The following is a 7,752-nucleotide window of genomic DNA, read 5'->3' as shown; positions in this document are numbered from 1 at the left end:
TTTACTGAAAATTATCTTTGATAGTATACTTCATTTTTAAAATGTTTGTTTGTCTTTAATGATGTGGGAAAAAAAGGAAAAGAAAAAATTAAATTTCCTACTGTCTACTGCCCATTGACAAGTCCTTGAAACAGGCAGTGTTCTTTCTCTAGGAACTCAGTGGCCTCTATGTTAATACTTTGCTAAAAGCAAGAGGCATCTTAGCCAGATCCCCCCCCCCCCCCCCCACACACACACCTAGGATCTACATAACATATAAAAATTCCTTTGGAGGATGCCTGGGTGGCTCAGTGGTTGATCATCTGCCTTTAGCTCAGGTTGTGATCCCTGGATCCTGGGATTGAGTCCTGCATTGGGCTCCCCACAGAGAACCTGCTTCTCCCTTTGCCTAGGTCTCTACCTTTCTCTCTGTGTCTCTCTGAATAAATACATAAAATCTTAAAACACACACACACATACACACACACACACACACACACCTTTTTGTACTAAAGACATCCCAAGAATTCTTTCTTGGCCATTGGCTCTAAACTCCATTTCCTACATCTTTAGGGCAATTAAATAGAGTTCTTTACAAATTAATTTTAGCACTATCACCAGGAGGTTAAATAAATCACACATCTGTAACAAAAATGCATAGACATAAACATACAAATGGAGATTTTAAAATTTTAGCTTTAAGACAGGTACAATAATGCAAAGCTCACTAGTTTATGAAAGAAGAGTCAGATTCAAATTGTGTTTTAAACATATAGGATAAGTTAATTTTACATGCTTAGATTGCTAAATTTAAAAAATATATTTATTTTATTTTTTATTTTTTAAAGATTTTGTTTATTTATTCATGAGAGACAGAGAGAGAGAGAGGCAGAGACACAGGCAGAGGGAGAAGCAGGCTCAATGCAGGGAGCTCTATGTGAAGAACCTAGAGTTCTTTGATCCCGGGACTCCAGGATCACGCTCTGGGCCGAAGGTAGGAGCTAAACCACTGAGCCACTCAGGGATCCCCTAAGTTTTATTTTTAATTGAAATTTAATTTTATTAATATTTGTGGATAAGAACTTTCAGATTTTTCATTCACTTAATTTCAAATTTATTTTTCTCCTCCTCCTTCTTTTCTTGACAAGAATTACGTCTTTAAGTTTATATTTCAAGAGATGACTCTGGGTTACTAGAGGAGATAAGGCAAATATTACATCTCAAAGATGCAGAGAAAGGATCTAAGTTTCTCCAAGAAGAGTTTTGCTTCCTAAATCTGGATCTTTTACAATATCTGCAGGCCTTTTGAGATAAACAAGAGAGGTTTTGGGATTGGTAAAAAGAAAAGATGGGCTTTTAATTGTTTCTAGAGTTGAGTTTCTGTTCTTAATGAAGACTGGATTTATAAGACAAATACAGTTGGTTTTCATTTTTCAAATAATTGAATGATAACCTGAAAGATATCAGGACCTAGCCGTCCAACTACATTACCCTCAATTTGCTTCTTTATATCAGGATAAGGATCCTTAAGATGAAAATGGAAAGATTTGTATGTTCTAGACTTCTGCTGTATTTCTTCAGAATGTTTATTAAATCCTTTCACAATGGCTTTAGGCTGTTTTCTTTTCTTCTGAGTACATAATTTCATTTTAGGTTAGGGGAGAAGGCCTACAAACTTTGTATCAGTATCTGAATATCAGCTTCCATTTGGGCTGAGTTTTGGGCATAGAGCAACTACAAAAAAATCTTCTTGAATATCTATCTTGTCAGGTTTCAGCCAAGACAAATAGTAAATGATGTAAGAAATGATTGGGGTTCGGAGCCAACAGCCAAGAAAGTATTCTTGAGGCATCTTAGGTGCAAAGGGTGTTTTTATTGAAGCACTGGGACAAAACTTATAGGCGGAAAGAGCTGCACCAGGGTCATGAAGAATGGCCCATTATAAGCTTTCAAGTTGGAAGGGGGTAAGGGAGAGCGGAAGTCTCTAAGGGATTTAGAATCAAGGTTTCCAGGGCCTCAAGGGGGCCAGCTGTTGTCAGGGAAAGGTCATTTATTACTGCCTAAAACACCTTAGTCATGAGACCCTTAGGATGTATATTGATAGGTCCTGTGCTTAGAGATGATCGCCAACATGGATCTTGGGGGTAGAGATAAAGGAAGTTTTCCATTCTTTTCTTTTCTCTATATGTTAAAGAAGACTAACAAGATCCTGGAGGGTTGGGATAATGTTAAGCTAAGATTGCCTTTTGCCCTTAGCAAGGTATTAACATTGAAGCAGTTGAACTCCCAGAGGAAGGTCACTTTGCTTGTTTCAAGGACTTGTCAGTGGGCTGTAGACAGTAAGAAAATTTAATTTTTTTTCTTTTGCTTTTGTTTTCTACATCAGTAAATATTCCAGGCGGTATCTGACAACCCCATACACACACACACATGCAAACATACGCAAGACATTTAAATTATAAAGATACCATTTATAGTAGCATCAAAATATTATGCATAAAGGAAACATCCATCTTGTATACTGGAAAGTGCAAAACATTGCTGAGAGAAATTAAAGAAAATCTAAGTACATGGTCAGATATACCATGTTTTGGAATTGGGAAACTCAATAGTGGTAATATGTCAAGTCTCCCCAGAATGATCTCTAAATTCAACACAATCTCAATCAAAGTCCTCACAGTCTGTTTTAGATATTGACTAGGTGATCTTAAAATTGATAGAAATGAGTATTAGGGGATCCCTGGGTGGCGCAGTGGTTTAGCGCCTATCTTTGGCCCAGGGTGCGGTCCTGGAGACCTGGGATCGAATTCCACATCGGGCCCCTGGTGCATGGAGCCTGCTTCTCCCTCTGCCTATGTCTCTGCCTCTCTCTCTCTCTCTCTGTGTGACTATCATAAATAAAAATTAAAAAAAAAATTAAATTAAAAAAAACAATGTGGCTACTATATAAAAAAAGAAAAAAAAAGAAAAAGAAATGAGTATTAGCATCATCAAGCAAAGTTGGGAGACTTACACGGCCTCATTTCAAGATATATTTTAAAGCTATTCTTCTAAGCAAAGTACATCAAAGACATATGATCTCAGTCATAGTGGAATTTAAGCAACAAAGCAAATGAGCAAAGGGAAAAAAGAAGAGAGAAGGAGGCAGACCAAGAAACAGATTCTTAAGAACAAACTGGTGGTGACCAGAGGGGAGGTAGGTAGGGGGATGAGGGAAACAGGTGATAGGCATCAAGGAGGGCTCTTGGGGGGATAAACACCAGGTGATGTATGCAAGTGCTAAATCACTATATTGTACAGCTGAAACTAATATTACATTGTATGTTAACCAACAGAAATTTAAATAAAAACTATAAAAAAAAAAAAGCAAGAGTAACCAGCAGTGTGATACTGATAGGCAAATAGATCAATGGAAAAGAATAGAGTCCAGATATAGTCAATGGGTCTTGACAATAGTGCAGAGGCAATTTATCAGAGAAAGGATGGTTTTTTCAAGAAGGAAACACAGCTGGGACAGGCCCATAATTTGCCTCACATACCTAAATTAACTGAAAATGGATCAAAGGCTTTACTGTAAATCTTAAAAGTACAAAAGATATAGAAGAAAACATGGGAGAGTAACTTTATGACCTATTTTTGTAACCAAAGATGTACTGGAGCACAGCCATGCCTCTCTGCGTATGTACTGCCTTCGGCTGCTTTTGTGATAAAACAGCCGAGTTGAGTAACAGAAATCATATGGTCTGCGGAGCCCATAATGTTTATCAGCAGGCTCTTTTCTGAAGTTGGCCAACTCCTGCTATCAGTCATAAGGAGTAGAAAATGCAGTGAGAACTGGCTGGAAGGCCGAAAAACCTGAACGACCAGGAGGAGCATGACTTCAGGGCTGTCCTCATGCTCTGGCTCCGAGTGCTGTGGGTAGGCTTCATCTTCAGACGGGGAACTTGAGGGCAAGGTTTCAGGGCACACAGCACAGGTGGGAACATCTTGAAGAATGATTTAAAAGTTGCTTCTTCCTGGGGTTGTGTTTTTAATTTCTGGACACTTTACTCTGATACTCTCAATAAACTAACTTCACGTGTCTCTAATATAAATGACAGAGTGATAAGAGGGTGACAATTTTCTTTCCAAATTACCTTCTTTGCCATGAACTCATGGCTTGGGCCACACTTCTGAATAAGCCATGAGTGGGGAATGGAATTACCCTTTACCAGTCAGGGCCACCTTGTAGCTGGGGACGGGTTGGTGAGAAGTAGTATGAAGTGACTGTAGTGATGCTTCATGCGTTCCTTCTCCTAGTACCCTAAAACCACTGCTTGTTGACCTTTCTCATGGTTGGATTTCTGGTGAGTTTTCTTTTCTTTTCTTTTTTTTTTTCTTTTCATTTTTTTTTCTCTCCTCCCCTCTCCTCTCCTATCATCTTTTCTTCTTTTTTCCTTTTTTTCATTTCTTCCCTTTTCTTTCTTTCTTTCTTTCTTTCTTTCTTTCTTTCTTTCTTTCTTTCTTTCTTCTTTCTTTCTTTCTTTCTTTCTTTCTTTCTTTCTTTCTTTCTTTCTTGTTAGTTTTCAGAGGTTCCATTGCTAAAAATGCTTATCATGTAGTAGGGTTTCATCTTTATAAATATTCTCAGTTGTTGGTTGGAGCTAAATACCCTTTATAATAAAAATGAAGCATCTTTCCATATATCATATTGTAAGAATTTTAATTAGAAATGTGTTCAAATTTCAGACGCCTTTCATTATATATTTAAAAACTAAAAAATTTAAATTTAGAGATGTGATAAATTATATATTTAGATTTTCTAATATCTTTCCATTTTTACATTTCTGGAAAGTATCTTTTTATTTGGAGCATTTATCTTTAAATGTACACAGATTACATTTTATTCATGATTTTTTCTTCTTTCTTTTATTAGTAATATCTAAGTCTTTATTTGGAGATTTCATTGGGTTTTGATATTAGTTATATAAGCTGTGATGTCAAAGCTCTATAAAATGGTTTTGAAGCTTTATTTTTTTTCTTTGAATTGGAATGCTATGAACAAACTTGAAATATTCTCTTCCAAGATGGTTTGATATGACTGACTCTTAAAACTGTCTTTGCCAGGCACATTGGAAAAAAAACACCATGATTTATTGGTCTAATAACATTTTGCTTCTCTATTTAATCATTTTTAGTATTTTAGTAACATACATTAAAACAGTTAATCTTTATTTAAACCGTATATTAAATATAAACTCAATAACACGTATATAAGTAAATTATTATATGAAAAATAATTGTAAAAGAATATAAAAGCAAGTCTTTTAGGGGCTAGAAAAGTTATGTCTATTTTAGAAATAGTCAACCTTGAAATTGGACACATATATTATGATAAAAATTAAAAATAAATCTTAAAAGTTTCATTAATAGTTAACATGAGAGCCAAATGGTTTCTTCTTCTTCTTCTTCTTCTTCTTCTTCTTCTTCTTCTTCTTCTTCTTCTTCTTCTTCTTCTTCTTCTTCTTCTTCTTTTCTTCTTCTTCTTCTTCTTCTTCTCCTTCTCCTTCTCCTTCTCCTTCTTCTTCCTCTTCTTCCTCTTCTTCCTCTTCTTTTTTCCAAATATTTTCTTCTTATGAAGAAAAAGAAAATGGCAATCCCAGTTACACAATACATGGGCTACAGTGGAGATCAGATACCTTGTCTCTAATGTAGTTTTATAAATATATGTTCTGTCTTTAGCTTGTAGAATATTGTAGGTATTTTAAGCTTTTTCCTTGCTTCACTGACCCAATATAGAAATATGCACATTTAAATAAACAATTTTGCTTTAGGGAAAATTTAAACTCACCTCCCAGGCATGATTATTTTCTGACAGTGTAGAACAGACCCACTCACTGCCCGTTAGGCAGCTTCCTGAAACTTCCTACCCTGGAGGTTAAGTTAGTCCCTTACTATATGGCTCCGGAAAAGAACAAACCCAGTTCAACTGTTTAAGAGGTTACTTTTGTATCAGAACTTTGCTAAGCAGACAGAAAGCCATCTGGAAAACCCCATACTAATAATCAGCTATTCCTACGCAAAGGTTTTGAAATCAGATTCCCCTCTACATATCTCTTGATTGCAAAGCTATTTGGCACTTACAATCCTATAATGCTGTGATTTGTAATAATGAGATCATTTAAACATAGAACACCTTTAGGATTAACTCAGAACTGTATCGCTTTTTTCTTCTAGAAGAGCAAATGCATTCAATCAGATCTTAAGCTACAGATTGCTTGATGTTCCTCTAGAAACCAGCTTATCCTCTATAAATGTGTATGACAATGTTATACTCATAAAATAAGATAATTAAAATTATAGAAGCTTTTCTGGAATTGTGGCTTTCCCCTTGGATACTTTGTATTTTTTTAAAGAGTATAATTTCTTTTTTAAAACTATTAAAGTTCTTAGAGCTCATTTAGCTGGATGAAAAATTGGACTGTTAAGTATCATTAAGAAAATAAATTAACACTGATATTAGAAGGCAAGTGTTTATAGTTTCTGAATGATATATGGCTTTTAATAAAAATGAAAGGATTAATTTTCAAAAAACATTAGGACTTCCAAAATTAGAGTACCCATTTCAACATTCAAGGTTATGGATGTGAATGCTCACTTTATGATGGTGTGACTGGTTCCCAACCACTATCTTTTTATGCCTAAAAGTCTTGCATACTTATTATATATAATTACTTATTTACTATTTCACTATTTGTTTACTTATTTATTTTTTCCTCTTGGTGAAAATCTTTGAGTAACAATTTCTCCCTATTTACTATTACTTTTAAGCAGATGGCACCAAAATCTCAGTATCTTTCTCAAAAAAGATAAGTTTCCCACAGTTCTCACAGAATTTCTATGAGTCCTCCCTGGTCAAAATCAGTTGCCAGATTTTTGTTCAATATTTCTGCTAAATTGAATGTAGGGACTTGCCAATTTAATTGGCCTCAAATGAGGTAATAATTGAATCTCATTACAGCCAATTAATTCTGCGCTAAGAGAGGTTACAAAGGGAGTCTCGTTTGAAGCTCACTCCAAGTTTTAGGTAAAGCTTGGCCTGCCTAACCACATCACACATATCAAAACGTGGGGCTTCTAGACAGGTTAGGACATATGACAATAAAACCAAATAAAACACAATTTTACCCACTAAATCTGCTGTGGAACTATCTGAATGCTCTTTAGCATAATCTTATATAATACATAATTGACCAATACAGTAACCTTTTGACTGGTTTTTAGATATATTCCTGCCTTGTCACTAATAGGCACTGAAATTATAACAATTAGGAGAAGGAAATCACTTCTGATTTAGAACAAAATCTCATGCGATGTACAGCTCCTCCATGTTCGGTGGTACAGATTGATCACTGCATTTGTGCCTTTGGAAAAGAAGATAAATGGGGCTGAAATTCATCTTGGGAATTACCCTTCAAGCCATTTGCCCTTGTAACAGCTATGTGCTCCAAAGGAAGGGGCATTATTCTAATTATCCAAAGGTGCAATTGGATGACTATAGCTATTGAGTTTGGGAAATTGATTTAGCCATAGAATATGTGATGCTACAATATATTAAGGCCATGTCAGTAGCATATATTAAAAATGAACTGAGATTTAGCCCTGGGACATAATCTTATATTTTTTCTATCAAGTGTGTTTTACTTTAACATTGTACACATGGAAATGTTTAAAATTTTAGAATAAACAGTATCATCTCTGTGTTTTAAGCTCTATTCCTTAGTAGGGTCTTCA

The sequence above is a fragment of the Canis aureus genome, chromosome 4 (assembly GCF_053574225.1).
Source record: "Canis aureus isolate CA01 chromosome 4, VMU_Caureus_v.1.0, whole genome shotgun sequence".
Lineage (NCBI taxonomy): Eukaryota > Metazoa > Chordata > Mammalia > Carnivora > Canidae > Canis > Canis aureus.
Note: the sequence above shows the minus strand (reverse complement) of the source record.